At 40.8% G+C, this 16839-nt stretch overlaps 1 protein-coding gene across 1 annotated transcript in view; it reads left to right on the plus strand.

Moving 5' to 3' along the window:
• RETREG1 (reticulophagy regulator 1) overlaps positions 1-16839 on the plus strand; it is an 823885-nt gene that overhangs the window by 566740 nt on the left and 240306 nt on the right. The gene's annotated exons all lie outside the window — the stretch shown is intronic.

Here is a 16839-nt window from a genome sequence, read left to right on the forward strand (position 1 = left end):
TTACAGGGCATTGAAAATGCTAAAGTGTTCCAAGATGACATTTTAATATATGGGAAGAGCAAAGAGTGTCATGATAAAAGCTTGTTTGCAGTTCTGGAAGCATTAAGGAAAAGTGGTCTAACTCTTAAAAATGAGAAATGTGTATTTGGGAAATCTGAGGTAGAATACTTAGGTCATGTCATATCTAAGGATGGTATTCGACCCAAAATTAGTCATGTGGATGCTATTTTAGCTGTTCCAGAACCTACAAGCAAAGAACAATTGATGTCATTTCTTGGTCTGACAGAATTTTATTCACGTTTTATTGAGAACTATGCTTCAAAAGTTGAACCTCTAAGATCTTTACTAAAGAGAGGTGTAACATTTTCCTGGGGTGATCAACAGAGTACTTGTTTTGAGAAAGTGAAGAAGGAAATAGTTACTACGCCGTGTTTGAAACCCTTTTTACCAACGGCTGAATGTGTTCTATCTGTGGATGCGTCTGGGTATGGTATTGGTGCTGTGTTTTCCCAACGGGTCAAGTCTGAAAAGTGGGTAGTAGCATATGCTTCACGTACTTTGACTAAAGCGGAACGGAATTATTCCGTTATAGAAAAAGAATTGTTGGCTGCTTCATGGGCAGCTGAAAGATTTTCGAATGTATATATGGGGAAGGAAGTTTAAAATTTGTACTGACCACAAACCATTAGTGAACATTTTAAGACCTGAGGGGGGGAAGAACTTAACGCCAAGATTAGCTCGTTTAGCTTCAAAGCTGCAAATGTTTAGTTTTGACATTGAATACATTCCCGGTAAAGACAACGTTGTTGCTGATGGTCTATCTAGATTATCCAATGCAGATTTGTTTGATGCAAAGACCAACACTGATTGTGAAGTGGCGTTTACCGCTAAGGACGTATTCCTTATAGACGCCCAGAATGTTGTTAGCAATATTTCTGAAGCATCTTGGGTGAGTGAGATGGAGAAGGATGTGGTCCTAAAAGAAATTAAACGGTTCATAGTTGAAGGATGGCCTAGAGAGTCTTATTTACGTGGTGAATCTATTGCCTTTTCTAAGATTAAGGATGAGTTATGTATTGTCAATGATATCATCCTAAGAGGTGACAGGATTGTGCCTCCAGTTGGCTTAAGGAAGGACATTGCTGAGAGAAGTCATGTTGGACATGGTGGTATGTCCAGTTCTAAGAGAAGAGTTAAGGAATGGTTCTGGAGGCCAGGTGTGGACTCCATGGTGGACAAACTAGTAAGGGATTGTAAAATCTGTAACAGTAGTGATAAAGTGGTTAAGCCGTTGAGTGTGCCATTGACCATGGTAGAGCTACCTGAATATCCGTGGCAGAAAGTAGCTATCGACTTTATGGGGCCATTTTCAGCTTTGTCTTCTGTAGATTGCTATGCCATAGTATTGGTGGATTATTATTCAAAATGGCCCGAGGTAAGAATGGTGAACGGAATGACCACGGATGTTGTTATTGAGTTTTTAGAGGATGTATTTTCGAGAGAGGGTGTACCTGAAATATTAGTTTCGGATAATGGTCCCCAATCTGTTTCACAAAAAATGGAAGAGTTTTTATTGGTAATGGGCATTAAGCACATTAAGTCATCATTATACCACCCAGAGGGAAATGGCCAAGTTGAGCGCTTCAACAGGGTGGTCAAGGAAGTGATTGAATTAGCACTAAGTGCAGGATTACCTTGGAGGAAGGCTTTGCAAGAGAGGTTGACTGCCTATCGTGTAACTCCCCACTCAGCCACTGGGAAGACACCTTTCGAAATTTTGAGAGGCAGGAAGCCATTTACGGCATTGGTTCCCTGGTGGTTAAGGAAAAGAAATAATAGAATGCAATGTAACTCTAAGGACATTGATGAAGAAGTCAGATCTGAAGTCAAAAGGTATCAAGATCGCAATCAGCAGTATCACGGTAATAGATGTAACTGGCCACTAGTTAAGATAGGTCAGATGGTTAGGGTGAAGAACCCTAGGAAGGTACTGAAAGGTGAAAGTGTATGGTCCAAACCTCTAAAGGTAGTTAAGGTTTTTGGTAGTGCTGTTGAATTGGAAGATGGCAAAAGGTGGAATTTTCGCCAATTGAGCTTTTGTAATGAGAGGAGGGGTGTGGTTGGTGTACATTCTGATGGTGGGTCTTGTAGTGGTTACTTGTTAGGTGATGATTTTGGTTTGGTTAAGGATTTGGGGTTGAGGTCGACCGGTAATGCAGGTACGTGTGAGCCTAGAGATGTTGATGATGTTGGTCCATCTGGTGTTAGAGATTTTATAGATGTTGATGGTGTTGGATCATCTCATTCAAATGTTGATATTGGTGGTGAATGTCTTCGCCGTGGTGATAGAGTAAGGAAGATGCCAGCTAGGTTTTGGGATTTTAAGTTAGGGTGATTCTTCCGATGGTTCTTTAGTTTTTGAGGAGGAGGGTGTGTGGTATTGGTGTATGTATTGTGCGTGTGTGTCTCGTGTGTGTGGCGCGTGTATGTGTGGGCGCGTGTATGGCGTGCGAGTGTAGAGCGTGTATGGCGTGCAAGTGTGGAGTGCGTGGAAGGTTGTTTGTAGAATGCAGCGGGGGAGTCAGTTGCTGGAGGGGAAGGCGGAGGAGGCTCCTGTGTTCATGTCGCTGTTATACTTGCTACTCAATTAAATAAAGAAGAAGATCAACAACCAACCCTGCCTACGCGTCCTGCTTACAATATCAAGCATTAATGGTATCGTTGGGGTGCTAACTGCAAGACGTGCTATAGTTTGCAGGAACTTATTCTCTGAACTTATAAGAGTGGATATGTTGGCAAAACCCAACAACTCAGAGCTATACAATGCAGAGGTGACAACTTTAACATCATTAATTTGCAGAGTAGCAGTAATAGGTTTACAATAAGAAGAAGCCTGCTCCTTGATTATGGCACCCGCAATCGGCCTGTGTTTAAGGGAGAAAGAATCCACCGGGGGCTTCCAGGCGAAGGATGAGGATAGTGTGGCACCCAAGTAAGTGAAAACATTCACCCTTTCTAGAGTTTCTCCTCCCAGCTCGAGACTACCTTTAAAGGACTTTCTTTTGTTAAACATCATAAGCTTAGTTTTAAGCAGAGTATGATGCTAGTATTTTCCCTCATTTCCATTGGGGCTTGGTCCCATGAACATGAGGGAATGTTTTTCCTCTTACGCTCACACCATATTACAGATGCAGGCGCAGGGACAAAAAGGCCATCAGGAAGCACACTGGCTGCACTACATATAAAATGGCACATATTCATTGCACCTCAAGGGCACCCAGTGTATAGGGGTGCCAGGGACCCCCAGTCACCCTCTGGAGGCGGGTGCAGGGGCACACCTCACTCGCCTTTCATGCAGTCCATTCCTACCTTGAAAAAGAGGACGAGTCAGCTGGCAGTAAAAGATTGATTGATTAAGTTTAGTTTTGTAAAAGCAGGGAGCCTGCTCTAGGACGGCTTTGTGCTGTCTTTAATGAAGAAAGGGAACTGATATGGAAATTTACAATGGAAAAGTGAAAAGTCAGGTTTTTAAAGATTTCTTGAAGGCGAGGAGAAAGACAGGTGCAGTTTCAAACCACAGCTCTGTTTTTCACTGATATATTCTTCCCAACACTGGTGCAAACTTTCGGCATGGGAGAGTACATTTTATCCGTAATCGATCACAGTGCCCCCCGATTGTTAATATGGCCCAGCATGCAACATTTAGGATCAGTAGCATTTTCTGTTGTGATGTGTCATTTGTGAGGTGGATGAAAATAAACTTTGAAAGAAAAAGTAGAATGGCTGTGGGATACACAGTATCATCTGCAAAAAGTGATTTATTCACGTAGGTTGGCCTGGCACTTATCAGCTTCCAGAATAAGCATCGTGGTCTTTTCCTGACAAGAAGGCATGTGGGCTCCTAAGGCCACGTGTATGCCATTTAGAGTATTCAATGCCATCCTTAATAAAAGATGCCAGGTCTATGTTTTTACAAAGAGGTTGCACAGGGACTCGACAGGATTTCTCGCTCGTCACACAACATAAACCACTTATGCACCTTGAAAAGATTGGTAAATGATGACGGACTACATGAAGTGATAATATGTGCACGCTTTACTGATATCCAAAAGACCTTTGACTGGGTATCAAGCACAGAGAACTACAAAAAAAAATACGTATTTGCCAGGCTGGTTGCATTGTGAAAATAAAGAACACAAAGATACAATTATTCACACAAGAACAAGAGATTGAAAAGGGGATGGTAATTAAGTCCTACTTTGTTCACATATGTACATGACTGATTTTGAATCTGCGACTCCGACATTATTACTTTAAGGTACGATTACCTACCTGCCCTATACATTTGATCCTCCCATCTCAAGCAGAAAAAGGATTGCAACAGAGCCTTATAAAAACAACATATGGACATGTCATGACTTTCCACAAAAATACACTTGTGTCATGTTGGATGCCTTCTAGCAATGAGGAAACCTGGCTTGTCCTGGCATGGAGTGTCTGGTTGACTTTTCACTGTTGTTTTAAAACCCAGATGTAGTCTGGACTTTGGAAGTTCCTGGCCTCCTGTCTGAGGAAGATAATACCCTATTTACAGTCCAGGATAGATGCAGATGGTTGCTTTATCGTCATTGTCTTTAAGCTGAAGTCCTGTTGCCCAAAGCTACACAGCCTGATTACACAACCATCAGAGCCAACTTTTTGGGCTTTACCAATCTGGTAAAACATTGTTGTGATGTCACGATTGGAACTTTACCATTAATGAAGCTCCTCACTTCCAACTGGTGAATAGTGATCCGCTAAGTACTCCCCAACAGATAATCCTGACCTAGTTGCATATTTTCCCTCACAGAGTTCACACATGCTCATACTCACCGAAGCCACACTTGTGTCATGGACATCCCTAGGTATATTGGGAGTATAAGCATTGAGCATTTTTGCACCGTCTTAACAGGAGGTATTAGTGTCGTAGGAATTAAGTATCTGCTATGAAGAGAAAGAAGGGGGATAGGGATATTAGAGAATGTGGTGGTTAGAATTTAACAGAGGGAGGGGCAGTGTAAAGGCGAGGAGGCTTTCATCTTTCTTTGTTAGCTCAATTATAGTGCAGTGATATCTGTGCAAGAGGCGTAAAGGAGGCAATAGATGTCATGTATAAGGTAAGCCCAATGGGCGAGAAGGTAGAAAAATTGCTGAACAAGCTGGGAGGAGAAGGATGAGGGGAGGGCAAACCTGGAAATGGGAAGGTCCGATGCCAGGCGGTGTTGTGAGGCAATGTCATATTAGGTTGCAGTTAAGAAAGATCGTTCAGCTTTGTTTTTGCGTCCCAGTCATGCACAGCGTCGGATTGGTAACGCGGGCACTCGGGCAATGCCCGAGGGGCCGGTGTCCGAGTTCCTGCTGTAAGCTGCTTTTTTAGCAGTCTGGGGCCGATTTGGGCGGTGTCTCTATTGGTGGAAAATCACCAGCGGCCCAGTGGGTGTCTGAGTGGCCTTTCTTGAGGCAGATGGGCGCTCATTACCCCCGTTTTAGCAACAGGAAGAGGCGTCACACTCCCTTTGTCTCGCTGGGCCGGCCCATTAATGTGTGCACATATTGAGGGGGAAGGGGGGGGGGGGGGGGGGGGGGGGAAGGGGGCCTGAGTAGAAGTGGCCTCACTTGTTTTCAGGTGTGTTTCTCCAGTGTAAAATAATGCGTGCATTTTTTTTACCCCCTTCTTTTTAATGCAATTACACCGAAGCAGGGTTTTGAGGAAAGGCATTATGCAAATGGGGCCGATTTTTTTGTGTGCCCGGGCCGATTTTCAATCCCAATCCGACCCAGGTCATGCATACATTACCTAAAGTTCATAAGACACTCATTAATTCCACCTAGTCACCTCATTGCTCCACTATGCCATCACAGTTTGTGGCTTTTTCCTTAGTCCACAAACAGGTTCCAGGTCCTATATCAGAGATCCTCCTAACTATTTGTTTGCGAAAGTTCGAAATTAGCCTGTGCATAGTTCTGCTATCTTTCGTATTTTAAATATTTACATTTTGAACAAGCCTTCTTGCCTGGATTAATAGCATTCAAGAAGTATAATTAGCATTCCTATTGGCCATGAGTTCATCACATTTGGTATTATTGATTATTATTGATAACAATTGCAGTTGTTGCACTTCTCCTGAACAACTTGCCTAGTTAGTACTGTTGTTATTTTAATGTGTGCTTGTAGACATTGGCATGGGGATACAGTTTTGTGTGATATATATTGTGCATGTCTAATTGTATTCAAGCACAGTGAAAATATATATAAGCTGTAGTATTGCTCCATCCGATTCTGAACACATCTGCGCTTTCAGCTCTTACCACTCTTAAAAATATCCTCGGAACTATGATCTGAGCTCCAATTTAAATTATCAGTTACAGATTACCTTTTGACTTTGGCCTGGTTCTGTGCATGTTGCATTGGATGGCATACCCATGCGTTCAGTAATGTAGTGCAGTGCTGACGCAGATTGCATGTCATGCAGTCCAGTTACTGTTGTTATTTTCTTCACTTATACTTAGCAGGGTATGCATTATTCTGCCTCTCAGTCATACCTTCTCTCTGTTATGAGTCGTTTCTAATTTAGGGCCTCCGTCCCTGCAGGCCGCTGCCAAGTGAAGACTTTTTAAATATGTATTTATACTCGTGACACAATTTCCAACTAGCTGTGCCAAAAGGTTGTTGTAGCAGTACAGTATCAACATCCGAGATTGTATGCATAATTTTAGGGAGCTGTATATATAATTGTAGGGAGGCAAAGCCCTGCTAATAGGCATCTTTGCGATACGCCAGCCTCCACTCAGGGTTGTCCTTCCAGCAGCGCACCTCAATAAAGGTGTTTGCACCTATGACAGCCTGGATTGCATTGACCCTCGTGACTCAATTGGCTGCTACTGACTGTATGACATTCAAGACCTGGTGCACCAGTCGCAAGGTTCTTAACTGCTGTGCCCCGACCTTCACTTCTCCATAGGAAGCCCCTGCCATATCCCTGTTCCCTTTCAACGCTACCGGCTGCAAACCCTCTATTGTGTGCAGCTGTTCGTTATTTCAAGCATGGGTGCAGCTGTATATAGAGTCTCATGCATACATACATAGACATTACCATTTGTATTTTAAAATATATAGAAACAGCCATGAAGCGGGGACAGGGCTTTTAGATTTCAATGGTGTTCTGTGTAATTAATAATAAAAAAATAAAATGAAAGCAGAGGTGTATATATACTAATAACACAGCAAGTGTCGACCCTTTCAAATCAAAGCTATAAAATTGTTAGTTATGGCACTTCCAATCAATACGTATATACAACTTGTAAGACTAACCAACATTTTATAATCAAACTGTGGCCAAGTCCACAGATTTAACAGCTGCATAGCAAAACAGAAGACATTTGGGGCTGTGTATTTGTACTCAGAAATGTCTGGTGTTAGCCTACTAGAAGTATCCCTGTTTTGGCTCCATTCAGTTTCAAGCTGCTTTTGTTCATCCCTATGTCTACCTCGTACAATACTTTTTTAAGTGTGGCAAAGTAATGTCTAAGATTTATCTCACTGTGTCAGCAGCAAAGGAATGAAACTGCAGATCTTTGAATCAAAGAATTTTAAGAAATACCTTTAACATAAATGGTGTGGTAGGGGACTCTTAAGGAAACCCATACTTTAGTTTATGAATAGTAATAAGGTCCTTAATACACACGCGATGTTAGGCCAATTAGGAATTATGTGTGCTAAGTGATGCAGTCAGAATCTGTGTTATTGGCATGCAAAAAATAAGAGTCTCAGAGAAATAGTGGCTCATACAGATGGTATGTGTCAACCTACAGGACATGCAGCATTCCAATAAAGTATGAGTATATAAGAAAATATTGTTGTTACACCATACTTTTTATTTCATTGTGCATTAAATATATATTTATGTTTGTTACATTTATATTAAGGTTTCATCATATCAAGACACCAAACAATTGAGGTTAGCCGCAACTCCTTCCAGTCACCACCTTTTGGTCACATAGCTGCCTTAAGTCACCTAACTACATAACACCAGCACGCCATGTCTGGCATGCTGTTGGGAAACAATACTATTGGTATAAAGTGACTGCTAATCACAGCAAAGATTCTCCTCCTCTTGCATCAAAGCCTAAACATGGCGCTTTAGAGGCACTTCTTCCAAAATGTTCAAGACGCTCCATCTTCTAGGACAAGATAGTTCCCTTAAGTCTTTTGTTGGGAATCAGAAGATTGGGTACACATACTATTCCCTGACTGTGGCAGTTTTTATGATATCATTTTAGGAGTCTCTAAAATGAGCTTGTTCCCCACCTTCCCTTGCCAAACCCCTCTCCCAAAGTCGTGCTACCCGCATCACACAGCTTTTATTATGCTCTTTCAGCTTCCAAATCACAAACAAAAGAAACCACTGGCCTATTCAAGACTATCAGCATTGCAGATTCATCAAAAGATCAAACGCTCGATCATGTGCAAAGCGGGAGTAACCATTTTTTAAGAGTGTTTAATGACTCCAACTTCTCACTTCAGTTAAAGTTTATAAAGTTACCAGGGTATTGTTGTATATGGAGAAAACATTGTGACAAACAATCACATTACACCTGCTCTCAAAGCCCAACAGTACTTACAAGTTGAGATAAGAATCTTCTTTTAAAGCAGTGTTATTTTCCCACTGGGCAGTCCACAGGACAGGATAAGTCTTCTTACAATTGAAAGTCAAATTGAACAGTCTAAGGAGAAACCTCAGATCAATAATGGCATATATACCAACCCTCCCGATTCAGGCAGGAGACTACCAATTTCAAGTCTAGTCTCCCGCCTCCCAATTCCTGAATGCAAAGACCAGACTCCTCTGCGAGCTTCAGATGGTAAGGGCTGTTCTTGTGTGACTCGGATTATGCAGTAACCTACTTCTGCAAGCAAGTGCACAACATTTTTGTCACGCTTTCTCCGCCTGTCATAATGTTTTCTCTATGCTCCTGACAGGTATTGAAAAAACGTATATTTGAATTTCCGATATACGACCCTGCAGCAGCACGCTTACAAGTCCCATACATGCCAATAGACGCGATGCAGGCCGCAATAGAAGTCAATAGGAGAAATGCATACTCCCGATATTTTTTTTTAATTTCCCTCTTTCCTCTTCCAAAATGTTGGCATGTATGTAATGCCCACCTCTGATTTGTGGGAGATCCTTCCCTGCACAGAATTAAAAGCTTTGGAACATGCTCCCAAAGAGAGTAGGGAACATCAATAATCATCAGCAGAAAATACCTGTCTGTTCTCCAAACTGCGACTCAATTGACATCAGGCTACTTGTCATACCAGTTTGTACAAGTAGCCCACATAATTATCTCTTACAATGGTTCACTTATCACCCCCTGCACAATGCTGATGCATCCTCCTGGGATGATTTTGGTGCACTCCTTCAAGGATCATACATGACACAAAAACATACCATTCATGGCTTACCTAGAATAAACACCTTTCCCACAGTGCATACAAAACAGAATAGCTACTTAATCAGCCAATCAGGAAGTGCTTTGAGGCCATGCAAGGAATATGAAAGGGCTGTATGCTACAATGTAAGACATAGTTTGGGGTTCCATCTACTAGCCTTTTGCAATACACTGATGAGCTGTTTGGGCGTGGAGAAACCCTGGTAAAGACTAAAAAGTGAAATTTATCAACTCAACCTCACCAAGACCAGCCAGCTCTCCAGACTAACTATTTCTGGTGAAATATTTTCTTTTTCTGTTCATTTTGTAAAGATTTTGACATTGGGACCACCCTTTCCTTTCTTATTTCAAATGCTGGCTAGCCTGACCACAGGTAAAATCAAATGTTCAGTTATGTTATTAATAATTAAGAAAACAAACCCACTACAAATATAGGGAGCACTATCCAAATAATTTTTTGGGCATTGCAATAATATCCATATAGCCAAAGTTCCCTCATATCAAAGTCCATCCAGATGCGTTAATACATTCTTGAATTAGTCCCTAAACACATGAAAAAGATGTAGAGGTATGTCTTCAATAAACCTTATTCTTCATAAATAGAACATCCAAACTAGTCAACGTGTTTTGCCCTCCTACAAAGACTTCATCAGGGCGTAGCAGAATCTGATGTCAGATGCTTCTCCTCCTCCTTTCCTTTCAAGACATCCTTGAGAAGACAATACATTTTTTTATTATACCCAGTCGGAGCCTAGTTAAAACGGATCAATGTTGGTTATTGCGTACCAAAGACAAATACAGTTTTAAGTCCTCCTAGGAAGCAAGTGACACGTAACAGATAACAGTAGATTTCTTAAATTCAGTGAGGGCCTTTTTTCAGACCTAGCACTTTAAAAAGTGTCCCTTAACAGTACTCTTATGAAAGGACAACAATGTGTGCAGGTTTTAAAAGCATAATCAAGTACTAGAAAATTCCAAAAAATAGTTTTTGTAAAGGCGGTTTCAGGTTTAATCCAAATTAATTGCCATATCAAAATTGGCTTCAGCAAAAGTAAGTCCTCCAGGTGTGTTAACTCAACCTTTTTTTGAATAATAAAAGATGAAACAGAGGCAGGGATACATAACACATGCCTAAGAAAGGCATTCTCCTTGACCTGAAGAAGACCGCAACACATGTAGCCCCACATTCCCTTACCATAAAGAGCAGCTGACAATGCTTTAGCCTTGTAGATGTTAAACATTTATTTAAAGGGCTGCTACCGAGTTTACGGGAGACCCTAAAAATACCCTCAAACTCAACTAATTTTATATTTAGCATTTTCGATGTATTGAGACAATGAGCTATAATTGGTAAAAAGGATACCCAAATAATTAAATGAAGTAACCCTTGCAATTGAGAAGTCCTTAATAAAGAAGGTCCTACATTTTTGAGTATTTTTATCCCACGTAACATTGTAAATGCCTTAGCATTATTAATCTTTAGTTTTCTTTTCAGCATAAAATCAGCAAATGGCGCCCATCACTCTCTGAAAACTGACAGGTGTCCTTGACTTAAGGACTGCATCATTGGCAAACAATAGTACCATATCTGGACGACCGGTCACTATCGGTTAATCGGCCTGCAGAGACCTCAAGGAATCGTACACCCAATTAATGTAAATGGAGAATAAAAATGGGGCAGACATACCCTGTCTGATTCCCCTCTTGATTATAAATGATGGAGAACATTCCCCATTAGTACCAAAATGGATCTTAGCAGACATGTTCCTATACAGCCGAGACAGAAAAAAACTGAATTTTCTTCGGGCCCCTAATGAAAGTTGTGTATGCCAAAGGGTTGAATGGTACACCAAATCAAAGGCGCTACTGAGGTCAGCAAAACATAGGCAAAGGGAACCTGACTTGGTCTTTGTATACTTCCCACTGAGCATATCCAAGTTAACACTCTGCTCCACTGTACCTAGCCCTTTCCTGAATTCATATTGGGACTCTGAATGGATTGAATTATCTGTGGCCCACTGCTCTAATCTCTGGAGAAGAACCCTGCCCATCATTTTTGCAGAAAATTCCGATAGGTTAATGGGGCGATAATACTTTAGCTCAGAACTATCTCTCTTTTTAATTATAGGCACTATAATGGACTTAGTCCAACTAGGAGTAATCGTACCCTCAGCAGCAGCGTTAAATAGTCGAGTCAAGATGGGGTCCCAGAGTTCCCCGTTGCCTTGAAGGCATCAACTGGTCCAACATTGGGGCCAGGTGCTTTACCCCTAGCGCTGTGTGCTAATGCATTAGGGGAATATGCCATGCAATTACAACACATGCAATTACAACACGGTTTTTACAACAAACGCGTTGTGAGAAAGCATACCATTACTCCACAAGTCAGAACAACGATTTGCTCTGGGGGGGTAACGCTGGATGTTGGAATAGTATAATTTACTATTCCAACTCCAGTTGCTGCAACAGTAGGGAAGGTGTTAGATTTTAAATCCAACACCTTCAGACCCCTCCACAAGTCGTTGTTCTGACTTGCGGAGTAATGGTATGCATTGTTACAGCGCTGTTGTTGTAATGACCGCGTTGTAATTGCTTGCAGTGTTCCGGATTAGTAGTAAACAATGCTTACCGCATTAAGGACCACGTCCAAAATAACTTGTAGTGGCCTGTTACTCATTTGATTAACACTCTTACTATCACAGAATTTTATAATGCATCAGGAAGCCTATACGTGTTTTTGTAGCCTTGAGAATGACTATATTTGCCATGCTGTTTCCCTTTTTACTAGGGGTGCTGTAACAGAAGGGAAAACCCTTTCTTCGTATGACCAGCTGGTGTATAAATATGATTAGTTGTGCCAGTATATATTTGTGTTTTATTTTATATATATTGGACAGCATTGTGTCTTTGATATTGTAAATATTCTGGTTATTAGCATGTCTTTTTAATTTTGGATTTTATCTATGATATTAGAAATCTTGACCATTTATGCTTTTATGCTTATCGAAACATAAAATCGAATAAATCTGACTTTGAACTTGAACTTGATTAACACTCTCACAAACATCCCCCTTGAGGGAACCAAAGAAGTCAGAAAAGTGATCAACCCATGCAAGAAGGTGAACATGTGAAGTGAATTCAGATGCAGTATCTTTTTTTTAAAAACGGGACATTGCCAGCGTTCCAGAACAAACTGGCAATGGCATTATTAATCTCTCAGCTGCCACGGCCAAGTTAGTCCACGAATCTTCCCTGAGCACCTTTTTCCTAAATACTAGGACCAAATTATAAACGTTCCTTAGTTGTTTAATAGCAGGCTGGCCCCTAGGTGAGCTACGCATGGCAGTCCGTAACTGGATGCATGAATGGTCGAACCAGCTGTGTCTTTGAGGGCCTTGATCTAGGGAATCGCGGCAATAGAGCAATGAGGGATCTGGAAAGTATTAAAGACTGGACTTCTTTTCTCTTGTTGGAGCCGTAGGGAATGAGCAGTTGTTTACAGTACTACCTGCGGAAAAAGTGTTTTATATATTTATATATATATATATCAAAGCAATTTTTTCGCGAAGCGAAAGTTTGAAGAAGGCACTCTCACTTGTCTTGGTTTAGGTGATAGGCGGTTTTATTTAAACAGTTGTTGCCATGCCCTATGCATTTCGGTTAGGTGACTCTGACCTTGTTCACGGGAATAGGTTGTACAGAGTAAAGTTCTTCTTTTATTTCGGTTCTCCTTGCACATGGCTACTTCCTGTTTGAACAGTTCAAGTGCATTGTGGGTGTTGTACTGCTTAATATTCATTATACATGATATTCCTGAATTAGTGAGAAAAGTGTTCTTGTCTCTGTTACCATTCTTATTTATTTTTATTCATAGTTTAAAGGATGGTTTTGCATTAATGTCCTTCTTTGTTGGTTTGTTAGATGTTATTTTCATTTTAGCTCTCTGGTGAGCATTCGTTGTGTTGTTATTTCTCTTTGTGATCCCAGTATCACTGATTTGTCTCCTTTTCACAGCTACTCTTTACATTTATACTCTCTGGTGAGTTCATTCACTTTCTTCTCAGATTTACAAATGTACATAAAGTTCCTCGTCTTAGTTCAGAGCCCTCGGATCCAGATGTCTGAACGCCAGTATGTGTTTAGATTCTTTCTGACGTAGTATATGTTCTCGGTTGCCTCCTCTTTCCAGTGGTGGTACCTGTTCAATAGCCCAGTACTTGAGACTTTCCCACTGACTCCCATGTACTTTCTCCATATGTTTAGATATTGCGTTCGAGCGATCTTTGTTTTTTGTGGCACGAATGTGCTCCAAAATCCTCTTCTTATCCTCAAAGATAGTGCCGCCTATTTAGCATAATTTGCATGGGCACTCAACCATGTACTCAACATAATTGCTTTTACACATCAGATGTTGCTTTATTTGCCATTTTGTGCCCTTCTGACTATCCAATTCCTTTTTATGTACTGCAATTTTGCACGCTATGCAGTGTTTACATGTCCAAAAGCCCCCTCTCTGTAGCCATGTAGTTGTGAACAACCTTTACAACGCAACTTTTACAACGCACTACCATTACAACAAAACTTTTACAACGCAAGTGTATTTACAACGCATGTTTTTACAACATCTTTGAAGTGGCTATGTGTGATTTTGTCAGCGATGTTGTTGGCTCTCCGGTACGTCACGCTTGGATGATCTTCCATGATCTTCACTAGGTTGGGTCAAGTTGTAATATGCCCCAATGCTTTTTGATGATCCTGTTGAGGTCTTTGTTTTCCACACTGTTCGTTGGTATTAGTCTTATCGGATGGGGTGTTGATGATATTTCCCTGTTTCCTTGATTTTGTTTAGGATATCCCCTTGTCGTTGTTTCTCAACCCTTTGTAGACTTGTTTCCATACATTTTCTGGGGTAACTTCGTTTCATGACTCTGTTGCTTGTTTGTTTGCTGTGCATGTTGAATTCAGCCTCTGATGATCAACTCCTCCTTAGTCTTAGGAATTCCCCGTAGGGGATACTCCATTTTAATCTTTGCTGGTGGAAACTGTCTCCATGTAAGATTGTATTTGTTGAGGTCTTTTTCCGATGCAATGTTGTTTGGAGAGTATTCTTTTCCACATAAATGGTGGTATCAAGGAAAGTTACTTTCTTTGAGCTAATTTCATAGGTGAATTGCAATTTTGTGGTGTTATTGTTCAATTTTTCAAAATATTTACAGAATTCTTTCTCAGTACCATCCCAAATGATTAGGAGGTTGTCAATAAAACGAAGCCATAAAATAGTTTTGTTGAGAAATTCATCTTTTTCTGCAGTCCAAGCGATTTGCTGTTCGAACCAGCCCATTGTTAAGTTGGCATAGTTTGGGGAAAACGAAAAGCCTATGGCACATCCCTTTAACTGCTTGAAAATGTGTTTGTTGAACGTGAAGATATTGTTAGCCAAGCACAGATGAATCATTTCCATAACATCACATTGTGTTGACAATATTGGATGTTCCGTTTGCCCAGAAAGTAGGTGCAAGCTTGGAGTCCAATCTGATGTTCTATATTAGTATACAAGGCCACCACGTCCATTGTTATTAATTTGAAGGAAGATTGCCATGTCACTCCTTCCAATTTTTGTAGGAGGTCCGAGGTATCGCGCAGGTAGGAGCTGAGGTCTTTTACTAAGGGCGCGAGGAATTAATCGATGTCATTCGAGATAGGTTCTAAAATAGAGCCTTTTGCTGAGACTATGGGTCTCCCCGGTGGGTTACCTCTGCTTTTGTGTACTTTTGGCAGGTGGTAAAAGGTAGTCATGGTTGGGTGATCGCTCTTGAGGTACTTGTGTTCATCTGTGTTTATCAGGCCTTGGTCCAGCCACATCTGTTGATGTTCTGTGATTGTAGTTGCAATCGCAATAGTGGGGTCCTTTGTTAGTAGTTGATAGCATTCTGGATCTCTAAGCTGCCTATTGGCTTCTGCCATATAGTCTCTTTTTTCCAGGACAATTATGTTTCTGCCCTTGTCAGCATGCTTTATTTCAATGGTATGATCCTTTTGAAGATTGTTCAATGCTTCCCTTTCGTTTCAAGATAAATTGTGATTGCAATTTCGATATTTTATTTTATACAAGTCTTCTACTACAGCATCATGAAATAGATCTATTTTATTCCCCCGTGGTAGTTTTGGATAAAATCTTGATCTTGGTTTGAGGCCACTTTGCCCTGCGCCGATTGGAGGCTTTAGATCTTGTAGTTCCCTTAATTCCTCCACTTCTTGCGATGCTGTTTCTGTCCCCATTGTTAGCAGGGTTTGTAGTCCTTCATTATCCTCTGCCAGGAGAGTATTAGTTACAGTTGTTCTGGTTATTTCCTGATTTGTTTTCAATTTTTCTGAGTGGATTTTTGGCAACTTTATCTTCTGGGTATATTTATATAGATCTATCCTTGTTTGAGCAATGTTCAAGTGTGCTGTCGGACAGAAGTTCAGGCCATTTTTTTTGGAACATTCTCCTCAGTTGTGGTTAAGATCTTATCAGATAAGTTGATCACATTCAATTCTTGTGGGGTGGAATCCCCTATTACTTTGGTTGTCTCAACCGTTCCTTTGTCCATGTGTCCATTTTTGATGTTTCCCCTGCCCCTCTGGCCTCTACTTGTCTTCCTTGATTTCCTCTTCCTTGTCCCCTGCCAGTTCCCCCTCGTTGGATGTTTTTTGGTGCTGTTGTTCCAATGCCATCCTCATTTCTGTTAAAAAAACATTTTTTTTTTCTTCTCTCATGTCTGAGTTTGTCGCGGGGTTGTTTTCTGTGTCGCTTGCTTCTGTGCTGGTTAAGGAGTAAAAACTAGAGAATTCTCTGCTTGTGATTTCTAAGCGAGCCTTGTTCTTGCATATTTCATATTGCCTGCCAAAGGTAAAAATACCACCTTCCTCAAAGTCTATTTTGTCCCTTTGAAATTTCTGCTGTTTACGCTGTTTGACTCTGTCCCCATGTTTCTTTAGATTTTTCAAAATATAATTTTTCAGTTTAGTTTGATCTTCCGACAGAGTCATTGTTTTCTATTTCTTCTGCTTTAGTTTTCAATTCCATCCTTATATCCTTTTGGGCCTTTTCTATGTGTATATGATTTATTAATGTAAAGTCTTTACTACTAGGACAAGCACTCTAAGGAAATGCAGTGAACTGCGAGCTTTGCTTGCATTAATTACATGTGTTCCTGTATAAACACGTGTACATATGCAAATATTCATACATTTTGAACAATTTGAGTCTACTCATAATGCTTCCAGAATGCTCCGTGATTATATGCAGGTGCATGCAGAAGTCTAAAAGAAATATTGATGATTGTAAGCTTTCAAAATATAATA

Source organism: Lissotriton vulgaris, chromosome 4_1, assembly GCF_964263255.1.
Source record: "Lissotriton vulgaris chromosome 4_1, aLisVul1.2, whole genome shotgun sequence".
NCBI lineage: Eukaryota > Metazoa > Chordata > Amphibia > Caudata > Salamandridae > Lissotriton > Lissotriton vulgaris.